At 47.7% G+C, this 16160-nt stretch overlaps 1 long non-coding RNA gene across 2 annotated transcripts; it reads right to left on the reverse strand.

Moving 5' to 3' along the window:
• Window positions 1–1227: 1227 nt before the first annotated feature.
• Window positions 1228–4304, reverse strand: LOC136582607 (uncharacterized). Of its 2 annotated transcripts, none has more exons than XR_010787199.1 (4): window positions 4041–4304; window positions 2774–2947; window positions 2309–2482; window positions 1228–1632 (listed from the first exon to the last, which is right to left on the reverse strand). It is a non-coding gene; the product is annotated as an uncharacterized lncRNA (long non-coding RNA). The 2 variants fall into 2 exon arrangements; XR_010787198.1 differs by having other exon boundaries at window positions 4010–4304.
• Window positions 4305–16160: the final 11856 nt, after the last annotated feature.

Genomic DNA, 16160 nt, shown 5'->3' on the forward strand with positions numbered 1-16160 from the left:
CCGACACGTGCCGATTCCAGCCAATCAGGAGGCTGGAATCGGCAATGGACCGCACAGAAGAGCTGCGGTCCACGGAGGAAGAGGATCCCGGCGGCCATCTTCACCGGTAAGTATAGAAGTCACCGGAGCGCGGGGATTAAGGTAAGCGCTCCGGTAAGCTTTCTTTACGTCCCTGCATCGGTGTTGTCTCGCGCCGAACGGGGGGGGGGGGGGTTGAAAAAAAAAAAACCCCGTTTCGGCGCGGGACAACCCCTTTAAGATCGCTGGGCCGTCCTCTTACTGGGCTGATGTCCCCGCTTAGGTAGGGTCACTGTCATCCTCCCTGTAGTACAGGCTTGGTTGCCTGGATTCTGTGTGACTCTCCTGTGTTCCCTGTGTGCGTATATACTACTAGACTACCACTCCTTTGGTCACGATCGTGTGGGCCCTCTGCTTTATCTGCTCACACAATTGTAACAGTCTGTTCAGAAAGCCACTGACTACTCCTTTCTTTTTGGGCCCAGTTGTGCATACAGACATAACATTAGGGCCACAATGTGTATACTTGTGAGCACGAGACAAAATAGGGGTATCCATTTCGGAGGTTCAATCCTCCTTTTGATGCGCAATATAGAAAAAAAAAGGTCTTGAAAAGGACATGCTTTCTAAAAATTAAATATTATTTGGTCTCCTAAATTGCATTAATTCCTAAAAATAAATGTGGGGTCAAAATACTCCTGACCCTCTCAGCGAATACATTAAGGGGTGCAGTTTTTAAAATGTGGTAATTTGTAAGGGTATCTATCATTATGACTAAGGATGAGCGAGTACACTCGCTAAGGCACTACTCGTTCGAGTAATGTGCTTTAGACGAGTATCTCCCTGCTCGTCCATAAAGATTCGGGGGCCGCCGCGGGGGAGAGCGGGGAGGAACGGAGGGGAGATCTCTCTCTATCTCCCCTGCGACTCGCCTGTCAGCCGCAGCGGTCCCCGAATCTTTATGGACGAGCAGGGAGATACTCGTCTAAGGCACATTACTTGAACGAGTAGTGCCTTAGCGAGTGTACTCGCTCATCCTTAATTATGACACCTAGCAGGCTTTGCAAACTTGGATTGGTGTAGGAAAACTAAGTGTTCCTCAAAATTCTGAAAAGTAATGTTAAATTTGTACGTCTCCTAAATGGAAAAAATAAATTTACAAAAGTTTTAAACCGTGCATCCAGAATAAAGTGAACAGATGGAAATATATATGTTAGCAAAGATTTGTACACTATGTTTGCACTTATTTTATATATGACATTTGACAATGTGAAAAAATGAAAAAAACATGTAAAGTTCCAAATTTTCGGTCTGTCACTAAGGCGCAAACAGGCTTGTTCTCTAAGGGGATAAATAGCTTAGTGTATAAACTTTGAACCGACTAACGAGGGACAGTGAGCAGCATCACATGCAACCTGACAATCTTCATCGTACTGCTCCATCAGATCCTGATGATGTATTTCCATAGCAGGTGATGGGCCATTTCAAGCTTTCAAGCGTCCTCCTGAGCCAACATCTGGGAACTTCTGGCTCTCTGGTGATTCAACTCTGTGGTTGCGAGCACCGGAAACGGTTACCACAGTGCAGTATTCTGACCAAAACGTATCAGCTGACCTATAACGAGGAAGAAAAAAAAAATTAACCCTGCAATTGGCTTAATTCCGTGGGTTTTCATAGTTATTGCACTGTCCCTGCTTTTCTTCACTCCTACTTTAATAGATAAAGACATCGTATTTGGACAATTGGTATGTTGCTCCGAAGGTTTGTTCAGTTAGTGCAAATTAGGTGCAGTATTGTGATGGAACCTGTACGTTTGCTAAAAAAAAAAAAAGAAATTAAATACTCAAATCTAATGTAATGTCTTTTTCGGCCAATAAGATGAATTTAACACAGCAAGTGTGTGTGTGTGAGAGGTGGGGGTGGGGGGGGGGCTGAGTAAGTGGGTGAGCAGGCGGGCGGCTGTGTGAGCAGCAGAGTGTGTAGGAAAATTTCAGAAGGAGGACCAGCACATTGGAGAAGTTTTTCTTAGAAAAATCTTCCTTTAATTTTCCCAGTATGTAAGCATGAAAAGGAGTGCGACGTTTCGACCTCACATACCAGCTCTTTATCAAGCCTGCACATATACATACATACATACATACATACATACATGCATACTTACATGTGTACATACATACATACATGCATACACGTATACACACATACACACACATACATGTATGCACACATACATGTATGCACATATGAGCAGATGCAAGCAATGAAAAGTTTGGCAGATGCAGCAGCTTACCTCGCCGAGTGACGTCACGTGATGTCCTAGCGAAGCGAAATTCCTCTCCAGAAGAGTCGTCCTCTCCAAAAGGCGGGGGGCAAATGTGAGATCAGCACCTAAAACGCCAATCTCCGGTTACGTACGTTGTACAAAACGCGGCCAAATGTCAGGTTCCTCTCCACACGAGTCGTCCTGTGGAAAACGGAGAGCATATCACCCACCACATGCAAGCAAAAACCTGCAAATATGCACAGATCAGGTGATGCAGGAGAAAACCTGCAAATATGCGCCAAATATGCACATATGAACAGATGCAAGCGAAAACCTGTAAATATGCGCATATCAGCAGATGCAAGCGAAAACCTGCAAATATGCGCCAAATATGCACATATCAGCAGATGCAAGCGAAAACCTGCAAATATGCACCAAATCACATATGAGCAGATGCACGCGATGAAAATTTTGGCAGATGCAGCAGCTTACCTCGCTGAGTGATGTCAGATGGTGTCCAAGCGAAGCGAAATTCTTCTCGAAACGCGTCCAAACGCCAGGATCCTCTCCACACGTAATTTTGCAATAAGGCGCACAAATCTCGGGTGTCGTCTCCACACGTAGCGCACAAATCTCAGGTGGCGTCTCCACACGTAGCGCACAAATCTGCAAAAAAAGTCAGGTTGCGTCAGGCGGCGTCGCGCAAATCTCAGGTGACATACTCACCACACGTAGTACACAAATCTCAAGTGGCGTCTCCACACGTAGCGCAGAAATCTGCAAAAAAAAGTCAGGTGGCGTCGCGCAAATCTCAGGTGACGTACTCACCACACGTAGCGCAAAAATCTCGGGTGTCGTCTCCACACTTAGCGCAGAGCGCACAAATCTCAGATGACCGAGTCTCCACACGGAGCGCACCGCACACTAATCTCAGGTGACCGCGTCTCCACACGTAGCGCACAGCGCACAAATCTCAGGTGACCGCGTCTCCACACGTAGCGCACAGCGCACAAATCTCAGGTGGACGCGTCTCCACACGTAGCGCACAGCGCACAAATCTCAGGTGACCGCGTCTCCACACGTAGCGCACAGCGCACAAATCTCAGGTGACCGCGTCTCCGCACATAGCGCACAAATCTCAGGTGACCGCGTCTCCACACGTAGCGCACAAATCTCAGGTGGCCGCGTCTCCACACGTAGCGCAGAGCGCACAAATCTCAGGTGACCGCGTCTCCACACGTAGCGCACAGCGCACAAATCTCAGGTGACCGCGTCTCCACACATAGCGCACAGCGCACAAATCTCAGGTGACGGCGTCTCCACATGTAGCGCACAGCGCAGAAATCTCAGGTGACCGCGTCTCCACACGTAGCGCACAGCGCACAAATCTCAGGTGACCGCGTCTCCACACGTAGCGCACAGCGCACAAATCTCAGGTGACCGCGTCTCCACACGTAGCGCACAAATCTCAGGTGACCGCGTCTCCACACGTAGCGCACAAATCCCAGGTGACCGCGTCTCCACACGTAGCGCACAAATCCCAGGTGACCGCGTCTCCACACGTAGCGCACAGCGCACAAATCTCAGGTGACGGTATCTCCACACGTAGCGCACAGCGCACAAATCTCAGGTGACCGCGTCTCCACACGTAGCGCACAGCGCACAAATCTCAGGTGACCGCGTCTCCACACGTAGCGCACAGCGCACTAATCTCAGGTGGGTACTCACCACACATAGCGCACAAATCTTACTCTCCCACCTTGTAAATTTAAAAAAAGGCATCCACCCATCAGCTTCCTCTGTAGATGAATAGTGCTCGGAATCCGCGGGCAAATTGAAAGGCTCGGTGACGTCACAGGTCATGTGATGCGCGGGCACAGCTCACCGTGCATGGCAATGCGCGGGCACAATGCTGAGTCACGTGGTGCCGATTCCAGCCAGCTGATTGGCTGAATCGGCCGCGCCGGAGAAATACGGCTGAAAGGGGTAATATGCCAGCCGTACATAGCACTGTCAGGTTAGAAGCCGGCACCCCTGCTAGTCATGTGACAGATCACACGACCGTGACGTCTCCAGCGAGCCATCGCCCCCAAGTGGAGAGTGTAATGTACTGTACAGGATGTCAGGCTGATGCCAGTCAGTGCCAGGACTGTGGGCAGTGCTGGCTCCAGCATTGTGTTGTAGGTGGCTCCTGCCCCCAGTGTTTTTTCTAGTCTAGTGTAACACTGTAAATCAGCAGGAGCGTATTAGCACTAACTGCTTAGGTTAAGCAGCGCTGCTGATTAGAGCCACCTGATTGGCTCTTCGGCACCACGTGACTACACAGCGTGCACGCGCATTGCATTCAGCAGCCGTGTACTACACACTACAGTTAAGCAGCACGGGGTTAGGTTTAGGGTTACGGTTTAGGGTTAGGCTTAGGGTTAGGTGTAGGGTTTAGGGTTAGGTGTAGGGTTAGTTTGAGGGTTTAGGGTTAGTGTTTAGTGTTAGGTTTAGGGTTGGGGTTTAGGGTTAGGTTTAGCTAACCCTAAACCCTAACCCTAAACCTAACCCCGTTCTGCTTAACTGTAGTGTGTAGTGCACGGCTGCTGAAGGCAATGCGCGTGCACGATGTGTAGTCACGTGGTGCCAAAGAGGCAATCAGGTGGCTCTAATCAGTATCGCTGCTTAACCTAAGCAGTTAGTGCAAATATTCAGCAGCCGTGCACTACACACTACAGTTAAGCAGACGTGCACTACACACTACACTTAAGCAACACTGGGATAGGGTTTAGGGTTAGGTTTAGTTAACCCTAAACCTAACCCCGTGCTGCTTAAGTGTAGTGTGTAGTGCACGTCTGCTTAACTGTACTGTGTAGTGCACGGCTGCTGAAGGCAATGCGCGTACACACTGTGTAGTCACGTGGTGCCGAAGAGCCAATCAGGTGGCTCTAATCAGCAGCGCTGCTTAAGTGCGGCTGAAATCCCAAATATGCTGCTGGGTATCAGTGCGCCGCACATGTGACGGAGGGCATATATGGTTTTACAATAATTTTTGCCAAGCTAGTTTGCCCGTTGTATGTGAGCAGGTGCGGCGGGAGCCCTGCGCGCCGATGTATATCACTGTATACACCACACATTCCCATGTACTGTTCTCATACCAGACTCGCGTGGCAATAAGCACCGTTTCCATGGCGCCCGTGTGTTGCAAACAATGGGGCCTATTTTTGTGCGCTGACTTGCAATGCACAAAATTTGGGTGAGCGTAAAGTGACCAGATTTACCCAAGGTCAAAGCGGGACAGAGGGGTGTGGCCAGGGGCGGAGCTTAGCGTGCCACATGTTTTTACCTCCATCATAAAAAGCACTGGGCTGTTTAACCCCTTAATGACGCAGCCCGTTTTTCCATTTTCGTCCCCCCCTCCCCCTTCAAAAAAATCGTAACTCCTTTATTTATCCAGGGACAAGTTGTGTTTTTCAATGGTGCTATTTAAAGTACCATATAATGTACTGAAAAACTTTTAAAAAAATCTAAGTGGAGTAAAATGAAAAAAAAAATGACATTCCGCCATCTTTCAGTGCGTCTTGTTTCTATGGCGCGCAAACTGCAACTAAAGCGACATGATAACTTTATTCTCTGGGTCAGTACGATTACTACGATGCCAAACTTGTATAGTCGTTTTTTGTTTTTTTACTGTACAACTCTTTTTTCAATTATTTTCTGCAGTCATTTTGCGCGCGCAATAATTTTTTTATTTTTCCATCGATGTAGTTTAGCGAGGGCTCATTTTTTGCGGATGTCCTGTAGTTTCTGATAGTACCAATTTGGAATACATACGACTTTTTGATCACTTTTTATTGCGTTTTTTCTGGGAGACAGGGTAACTAAAAAAGTGCATTTCTGGGGTTCTTTATTTTTTTTCAGACGATGTTCAACGTGCGGGAAAAATAATGCACTACTTTGATAGATCGGACTTTTACGGACGCGGCAATACCAAATATGATTTTGATTTTTTAAGAATAGATATGGCAAATGGGGGTGATTTAAACTTTTATAACTTTTTTTTTACAATTAAAAAAACGTTATTAATTTTTTTTTTTTACTTTACTTTAAAGTCCCCCTGGGGGACTACAACCAGCGAGGCTTTGATCGCTCCTGCAGTATGACATAATGCTATAGCATTACGTCATACTGCCATTCAACAGGCAGTCTATCAAGCCACCCCACGGGGATGGCTTGATAGGCAGTCTGCTAAGGCAGCCCTGGGGCCTTTCAGAAGGCCCCCGGCTGCCATGACACCTGCACGGCTCCCCCGTTCTCACCGCGGGGGGGCAGTACGGGACCCCCGAACTATGTTCGGGGGATTTAAATGCCGTTCTCAGAATTGAAAGCGGCATTTAAATGGTTAATAGCCACAATCGGCCAATAGCGGCTATTGCCCGCGGGTGTCAGCTTTAATAAACAGCTGACGCCCGCACTGTATTAAGAGAGGTTGCCCCGCAACCTCTCTTCATACATACCCCGCCGTTCCATGACGTACCTACACGTCATGGAGCGGGAAGGGGTTAAAAAATACGGAGCAAATTCCACAGCATTTCTGCATCCAAAAAACAGTCAAAATCTGTGCTATTGGTGCGGATTATGACAGAAAATTAGCCGCGTATCCGCAGCTGATGTCATACTATGCGGCGCTCCCCCTCACCTGCTCCGTAGGCCTTCCGCTGTCAGTGCTCCTCGGCTTCCAGTTCTCAGCGGCCTGTACTGGCCTTACCTGACCAACGGCACCGCCCGCACCTGACCAGGTCACTGGAAACCGGAGAGCGCTGACAGCGGAAAGCCTACGAAGGAGCTGAGGAGGAATGATGCATAGTATGACATCAGCTGCGAATACGTGGTTGATGTTCAGTCAAAATCCGCACCAATGGTACAGATTTTAAAGGTTTTTTTGGATGCAGAAATGCTGCAGAACTTTCTGCTGTGGACTTTCTGCCACGTTTAAACGTACCATCAGGGCTCCCACACACTTACATTTTTTTAATGCTGTGATATTGCTGCATTTTTTTAACGCGAATGTCAATGGGACTTTCTAATGTTAAAAACGCATTGCAAGATTGTGCGATTTTTGTGCGATGCGTTTTTAACATTAGAAAGTCCCATTGACATTCGCGTTAAAAAAATGCAAGTGGGTAGGAGCCCTAAGTAGTAATATTGTCCAACACAGTGGTCTTAATAGTAATAGTGTCCCTCGGTAGTAATAGTGTGCCCCACAGTGCACTTAGCAGTAATAGTGACCCTCACAGTTGCCTTCAGTAGTAATGGTGACCCCCCCCACAGTGGCCCTCAGTAATAATAATGACCCCCACAGTGGCCTCACTAGTAATAGTGTCCTGCTACAATGGCCTTCAGTAGTAATAATGACCCCCACAGTGGCCCTCAGTAGTAATAATGGTCCCAGTAGTAATAGTGTCCTCCACAGTGCCCCTCAGTAGTAATAGTGACCCCCATAGTGGTCCTCTGTAATAATAATGACCCACACAGTAGCCCTCAGTAGTAACAGTGTCCCCCACAATGTCCCTCAGTAGTAATAGTGACCCACACAGTCACCCTCAGTAGTAATAGTGTCCCCCACAGTGACCCTCAGTAGTAATAGTGACTCTCCACAGTGGCCCTCAGTAGTAATAGTGTCCCCCACAGTGCCCCTCAGTAGTAATAGTGACCCGCACAGTAGCCCTCATTAGTAATAGTGGCCCCCACAGTTGTCTTAATAGTAATAGTGACCCCCACAGTATCCCCAGTAGTAATAGTGGCCCTCAGTAGTAATAGTGTCCCCCACAGTGACCCTCAGTAGTAATAGTGACTCTCCACAGTGGCCCTCAGTAGTAATAGTGTCCCCCACAGTGCCCCTCAGTAGTAATAGTGACCCGCACAGTAGCCCTCATTAGTAATAGTGGCCCCCACAGTTGTCTTAATAGTAATAGTGACCCCCACAGTATCCCCAGTAGTAATAGTGGCCCTCAGTAGTAATAGTGACCCCCACAGTGAACTCAGTAGTAATAGTGTCTTCCACAGTGGCCCCGGTAGTAATAGTAGCCCTCGGTAGTAAATGTGACCCCCTACAGTGGACTCAGCAGTAATTGTGACCCCCACAGTGGACTCAGTAGTAATAGTGTCCCCCACAGTGCCCTCAGTAGTATTAGTGTCCAACACAGTAGTCACAGTAGTAGTAGTGTCCCCCACAGTGGCCCTCAGTAGTAATAGTGTCTGCCACAGTGGCCCTCAGTAGTAATAGTGTCCCTAACATTGGCCCTCAGTAGCAATAGTGTTCCCCAGAGTAGCCCTAGTAGTAATAGTTACCCCCACAGGGGCCCTCAGGAGTGATAGTGTCCCCCACAGTGACCCTCAGTAGCAATAGTGTCCCCCACAGTGGCCCTCAGTAGTAATAGTGTCCCCCACAGTGGCCCTCAGCAGTAATAGTGTCCCCCACAGTGGCCCTCAGCAGTAATAGTGACCCCCACAGTGGCCCTCAGTAGTAATAGTACAGTGCCCCTCAGTAGTAATAGTGTCCCCCACAGTGGCCCTCAGTAGTAATAGTGTCCCCCACAGTGGCCCTCAGTAGTAATAGTGTCCCCCACAGTGACCCTCAGTAGTAATAGTGCCCTCCACAGCCCTCAGTAGTAATAGTGTCCCCCACGGTGGCCCTCAATAGTGATAGTGTCCCCCACAATGGCCCTCAGTAGTAATAGTGACTCTCGCAGTAGCGCTGCTGAAAATGTGGTAGAATGTGATTAGCGCGTTTTTGACTGTATTTTCTTAGTTCTGGCATTATCAGCTTGCTTACTGCGTTTAGAACTGTGCTGAAAATGCAGTCAAAAACGTATGTCAACGCAGCTGGAAACGCAGCGAACACAGCATTAAAAAAAGCAGCGTTTTTACAAGTGCCTGTGTGAGAGTGGCCTTACTGCATGTTAGATGTTTGTTCACTATTTTAATTGTTTTTAGCTTATGTGAGCCTATTTATATATGTACAATAAACTGGTATTTGTGAGATATATCAGTCTCTGATTTTTGGTGTCAGAGGTGTTCACACATATCGCCTGTTTTGGTCTCCTTAGGCCTCCCTCACACAGACGTTTTTCAGCACCGCTCTAATCGCGGTTTAACGCTCCCATTGTTTTCAATGGGACCGCTCAGACAGCCGCTCGTTAGCAGCGCTTTTCAGCACTGTCTGTTCTATTTTGGGGCGTTTAGCGCTCCTCATCAATGATAATGAGTGCTAGAAGCCTTAGTGTAGTTGATATTCAGTGTGTTGCCTACTGCACCCATTTATTATATGGATCTCAGACTCAGACCTCATGTCCACAGGCGGGTCGGATTCTGCATGCGGGGGCCTGCAGCGGAATCCAACCCTGCCGACAACCGCACGCACCTGTCCGGGTCTTCTTTTTTCGGTACTGCAGATGCAGGCGGAAGTCCTGGTACGCGCAGTACAGGTTTTTTTTAACTCCTGTATTCCCGTGGAATCCGTGGTCCGTCCGCTTTGCCAGCTGCGGACGGGATGCAGATCGGACAGCTGCCATTGACTTCAGTGGAAGCCGTCTGCCCGGAATCCACACTAAAATAGAGCATGCTGCGATTTGTTTTCCGGACCCAAAGATCCGCAAAACAAATCCGCATGCTTCAATCCCGGTGTGGACACCCATGCTTCCCTATGGGCGGCTTGAATTGCGGGTCTTCTGCGTGGGTGCCCAATTCAAATCCGCCCATGGACATTGGGCCTCAGTATGCATTATTTTCTTGTCTATTTGGAAATAGTGCTGCAGACTGCACTATTTATTCCATAAAATAAGAAACAACAGAATGGAAGTAAATGGAAACCGCTGACATCAATAGGGAAAAAAACTAAAACGTTTATTTTTATTTCTCTGCTCTAAAAATGGAAGAAACAGACAGCCCTAATGCTAGTGTGAACAGAGCCTAAGCCTACTCAGACCTCTTCTTTAAATGAGTGGATTGTGCTCTGTATCAACTAAAATGAGTACTTGATGTGTTTATGCTCTCTGTTTAACCCTCAGGGCACGGTCACACGAGCGTAGGCGTATTTACGTTAGCACGTGCGCAGCGTTTAATCGCCGGAAAGAACGTTTTTCGGCGATCACGACCAGAGCTAGAAAGCGTATTATCGTTTGTTCCTACTTTGCAAACTCTCTTTTCGGCCATCGAATATGCGTTGGCGCGTATTTCGGTCGCATATGTTCCGGGTTTTTTTCGGGTTGCCGTTTTTACGCGCCGTAAAATCGCCCGTGCGAACGAATACATTGGAAACCAATGCCTCAGATGGTCACGTTTATACGATTGGGCGCAAAAACGCGCCGTTTATGCGCTCGTGTGAACGCACTCTCAGGCTCGGACTGGCCCATCGGGAAGGCGGTGCATTCCACAGAGTGCTGAGCCTCCCTGTTTCTTCCATCCCATAAGGACCAAGCATGGTAAATATACGGCATTTGGTTCCGGGCTTTAATTCCCGCCGATAGCAGAAGTACGGTGTTGGGTTAAAGCCCTTGCTCCTCCAATCAAGCAGGAGCAGGTCGTGTCCTCAGCGGTCAGACATAATCGAGTACCCAGAGGAGAAGTGGTTTTTAACTACTTCTACCTTCCTTCTAGGCTCAATGAGCGCTATGTACTCAAGAGTGAAAGTATTACTTCCACTATGCGACCCCGCGATCACATGACCACCGGGTGCCCTCTGTCACAGCAGAGCTGCAAGGTCCTACAGACCCTGATCAGCTCTGCGAGTGATTATTGTCACTGCAGGGGGATGTTTTTCCTTGTAACTGGGGCTTCTATTGATGCCCCAGCAGAGGCCATCCACGACTTCGGGATGTCTAGTGATGCAAGCTGTGGCAAGCAACTGGAGGATCAGAGTACTCTGTGGCTACAGTGGGTGAACTGAGCTATAACGTCATTTCATAGGACAACCCTTTTACTTTAAGGGGGCAGTTACTTTTTCACGATGCTGAATGCAGAAAACTTTTCAGCGTGATAAATATAGGTTGACGGGATGCCTGGAAACAGGTAAATACTTATTAGGGTGGCTTCACACAGGCGTATGTGCTAAACTGCATGCGGTAGTGCAACGTATTTGCGCTGTGATCAAGTTTTTTGTGCCTGTTTTTGCACATATTACTGTACTTTTTGCACTAGCTGTGCCATTTCACATGGGCGCAGGACACACCCATGCCATGATTTAAAAGACTATATAGCCCATTTAGTTCCAAATCTGTTCTTTTTCCTGTCAAATTGCACAGTGTCATTTGCAATTACACGGGTATCGGGTGTGCATTTGCGCACCCCTATAGAATGCTGTGCAGTCTTCGGTGTGCTAGTTCGGAGTAAATTAGAGCAAGCTGCATTTTTTTGCACGTGCAGAATGCGTGCATGAAAATTAACCCATTGAAATCATTTTCACTCTTGCTCAGTTCAGTCTCTGCATGCATGTACAGTTAAAGGATCTGGGAAAGTTTAGCTTGCAAAAAAGAAGGCTGTGAGGAGACTTAAGGCCCTTTTACATGGAACGATGATTGCTCAAAGATCGCTCAAACGACAGTTTGAGTGACAGTTTTGAGCGATCATCTTTGCATAACTCTAAATAGCAAATTAGCTACTAAAGAGTTAATATGCAGGCGGAGAGGGATACCACCGAGAACAATGCAGACGTTTTTTATATGCAAACAGCTGCTTTGTTCTAGGCGCTTTCAACTGGTGTCATGCTGAGAACTGCCAGCGGGATACCAAGTGAAAGAATGCTATCAGCGTCATCCACTGAGATATCAACGGGCGACGCTAATAAGCTTGCTAGAAATGAGCGATGAATGAACAGTGCACGATGGCTGTGCGTTTACTCACAACAATTATTGCTCAAAAGACAACTTTATAATTGTTGTGTCTTAATGGGCCTTTAATAGCTGTGTACAAATATCTGAAGAGCAGAGGGATCAGCCCTATCAGCCTAATATCTGTCACAGGGCAGCGGGATCAGCCCTATCAGCCTAATATCTGTCACAGGGCAGCGGGATCAGCCCTATCAGCCTAATATCTGTCACAGGGCAGCGGGATCAGCCCTATCAGCCTAATATCTGTCACAGTGCAGAGGGATCAGCCCAATCAGCCTAATATCTGTTACAGTGCAGAGGGATCAGCCCTATCTGCATAATATCTGTCACAGGGCAGCGGGATCAGCCCTATCAGCCTAATATCTGTCACAGGGCAGCGGGATCAGCCCTATCAGCCTAATATCTGTTACAGTGCAGAGGGATCAGCCCTATCAGCCTAATATCTGTCACAGTGCAGTGGGATCAGGCCTATCAGCCTAATATCTGTCACAGGGCAGCGGGATCAGCCCTATCAGCCTAATATCTGTCACAGGGCAGCGGGATCAGCCCTATCAGCCTAATATCTGTCAGAGTGCAGAGGGATCAGCCCTATCAGCCTAATATCTGTCACAGGGCAGCGGGATCAGCCCTATCAGCCTAATATCTGTCACAGGGCAGCGGGATCAGCCCTATCAGCCTAATATCTGTCACAGGGCAGCGGGATCAGCCCTATCAGCCTAATATCTGTCACAGGGCAGCGGGATCAGCCCTATCAGCCTAATATCTGTCACAGGGCAGCGGGATCAGCCCTATCAGCCTAATATCTGTCACAGTGCAGAGGGATCAGCCCTATCAGCCTAATATCTGTCACAGGGCAGAGGGATCAGCCCTATCAGCCTAATATCTGTTACAGTGCAGAGGGATCAGCCCTATCAGCCTAATATCTGTCACAGGGCAGCGGTATCAGCCCTATCAGCCTAATATCTGTCACAGGGCAGCGGTATCAGCCCTATCAGCCTAATATCTGTCACAGTGCAGAGGGATCACCCCTATCAGCCTAATATCTGTTACAGTGCAGAGGGATCAGCCCTATCAGCCTAATATCTGTCACAGTGCAGCGGGATCAGCCCTATCAGCCTAATATCTGTCACAGGGCAGCGGTATCAGCCCTATCAGCCTAATATCTGTCACAGGGCAGCGGTATCAGCCCTATCAGCCTAATATCTGTCACAGTGCAGAGGGATCACCCCTATCAGCCTAATATCTGTTACAGTGCAGAGGGATCAGTCCTATTCTCATTTGCACAAGGAAAGACTAGAAGCAATGGGATGAAACTGAAAGGGAGGAGACACAGATTAGATATTAGAAAAAAAAACTGACAGCAAGGGCTTATTCACATATTTTCATGGCCAGCTGATATACGCTACCATCTGAGCGGTCTTTCCCCTTCCTTCTCCTCACTGGCGCTCTGCCTCTCTCTTCCCCTCTGGGTGTTTGCAATGGGAGGGAGTGGACGGTTAGCTCTGCCTCCTCCCATTGCTGGCTGCAGACAAGGTGAGGCGACAGGAGCTTAGCTCCGCCCCTGTCTCACCCTCTCCCATTGCAAACAGCTGGGGGAAGACAGCTCAGGTAGTAGCATATATCGTTCGGACGTGAAACTGGCGGCTGATATACGCTCCTGTGAATAAGCCCTTAGAGTGTTCAATGAGTGGAACAGGTTACTACAGGAGGTGGTGAGTTCTCCTTCAATGGAAGTGCTCAAACAAAAGGCTGGACAAATATCTGTCTGGGATGATTTAGTGACTCCTGCACTGAGCAGGGGGTTGGACCCGATGACCTGGAGGTCCCTTACAACTCTACCATTCTATGATTCTATTTACATGGGGTGACTATTGTTCAAATACTTGCAGCAGCGCGGGTATTTGAACAACTCTAAACGATAATCGTTCCGTGTAAAAGAGCCTTTACTGACATCAAGTCCACATCAGATAGTAGGCAGAAGAGCCCCTTGATTTGCTGCACAAATATGCGGTGAACACGACGGTTTCCTGCATATTCACTGGCCCATTCATTTCAATGGCCTATTGCAGTTTGTAATAAGCTTCAATCAGGACATGCCAAGCATTTTAGCACACAATTGAACATTGCATGAAGACACCAACCTATTGATATCAATGGGTTCTATTCACTGCGTAATACGCTGCACAAATATGCCGGTGTGAACGAGCCCTTACTATAGAGCAGTGGTCTTCAACCTGCTGTTCTTTCTACGTGTGGCGAAACTTCCACTCCCAATAAGAGTTTTATTGCAGCCAGTCACAGACCGGAGGACACTGCGCTGGTACTTTAAGGGACCTTTCACACCACACAGAATTATGCTGCAGGTTTCAGACAAATCCGCAGCTGCAGAATTTCACAAACGGCTGACAATAGAACGCATTGATTTCAATGGGATACTGCCTATTTGTTTTTGCACACACATTTCTGTTGGGGGAAAAATACACAACATTCTCTATTTTTGTGTGCATTAGCGCACCTAAGGCATCATAGGAGTCTATGGACGTACCCAAATGCGCACCCCATCTGCACGTAACTGGACAATTTAGCAGTTTTAATTAAAAACACCAGGGACTAATTAGGCTGCTCAGCCGGTTCAATAATGGCACAGGCGTATACCATGCCAATGTGAATGGGCCCGGCCAGCAATAAGTACCTCGTTTCTGTGAGTTCCTATGATGCAGTGTTCCTGCACATTGGTGATGGATGCTCCAACAGTAGTCTGCCATCATATGTATATCCCATCTTCCAAGGTACCATTCTTCCATGATCCTTATTTCTTGGTGAAATCGTTCCCCCTATTTGTCACTGTCATCACCAAGACACAATGGAAATCGATCCAAATAACTGTACAGATAGTGCAACTTGATACCCATGTTGCAACCAAGTGTATAAAATGCAGTGAGCGTATTCTCCACAAGTGTCCTGTAGTTAGCGGCCTTCGTGTTTCCAAGAACATTCTTCACAACCATACAGAATGATGGCCGCACGTGCCTCAATATTGTGCACAGAATATTGAAAACCCTGGTCTTTCATGAGTTCCCTGATTTGCGGTCCATCGAATATATCTGCTTTTAGTTTCTCCATTCTCAGCCCAGCAAATCTTCTACATATGTAGTGGAAACACAATCCATCTCTCCTGAGAGCATTGCTTCATCAAACCAAGTTTAATGTGCAGTGGTGGCAATATGATCTTTTCTCTGTCCACCAAAGGTTCTGTGATGTGATGTGATTTTTTTCCCCTCTAGGGACCATGTTTTCTCTCAAAGAAAAACGTATTTTACAATGAGTTTTATTTTGTTGAGCAGTGTAATGGTTCCATGTAAAAGCACCTTTAATTACGTTACGGATGGCGAGCTGCGCCACTGTTTGGCTGCAGCATGTGACTTCCAATGAACATACTGACTGCAACCGGCAAACACCAGGACCAAATGGAGTATAAAGCCCATTTTACAAGGCATAATCATGTAAATCACTTGTAAGAAGAAGCAGTTTGCCCAATTATGCTGTGAATGCACGCAGTGATTGACCGACTGTTCAAGCATAAATCACTGACCCCCTTCCATGCAAACCGTAAAATAGAACCGAACTATCCCGTGGCACACCAACTAACAGGCAGTCCTTCATCTGTAAGCTAGTGACCCTTTACTGTGATTGGAGGGGGCCAGAGCATGTCCTGGCCCACTCTGCCTCCCATGTAAAAGGGGCTGAAGTCAGTTTTAACCCATAGAAAGCCTTTAACCCCTTCCCACTCCATGACATAAGGGTACATCGTGGAGCGGCGGGGTATGTATGAAGAGAGGTTGTGGGGCAACCTCTCTTCATACAGTGTGGGCGTCAGCTGTTTATTACAGCTGACACCCGCGGGCAATAGCCACTATCAGCTATTAACCATTTAAATGCCACTGTCAATTCTGACAGCAGCATTTAAATAGTTCGGTGGTCCCGTATGGCCCCCCCCACGGTTAGATCGG

Source organism: Eleutherodactylus coqui, chromosome 11 (assembly GCF_035609145.1).
Source record: "Eleutherodactylus coqui strain aEleCoq1 chromosome 11, aEleCoq1.hap1, whole genome shotgun sequence".
NCBI classification, from domain to species: Eukaryota; Metazoa; Chordata; class Amphibia; order Anura; family Eleutherodactylidae; genus Eleutherodactylus; species Eleutherodactylus coqui.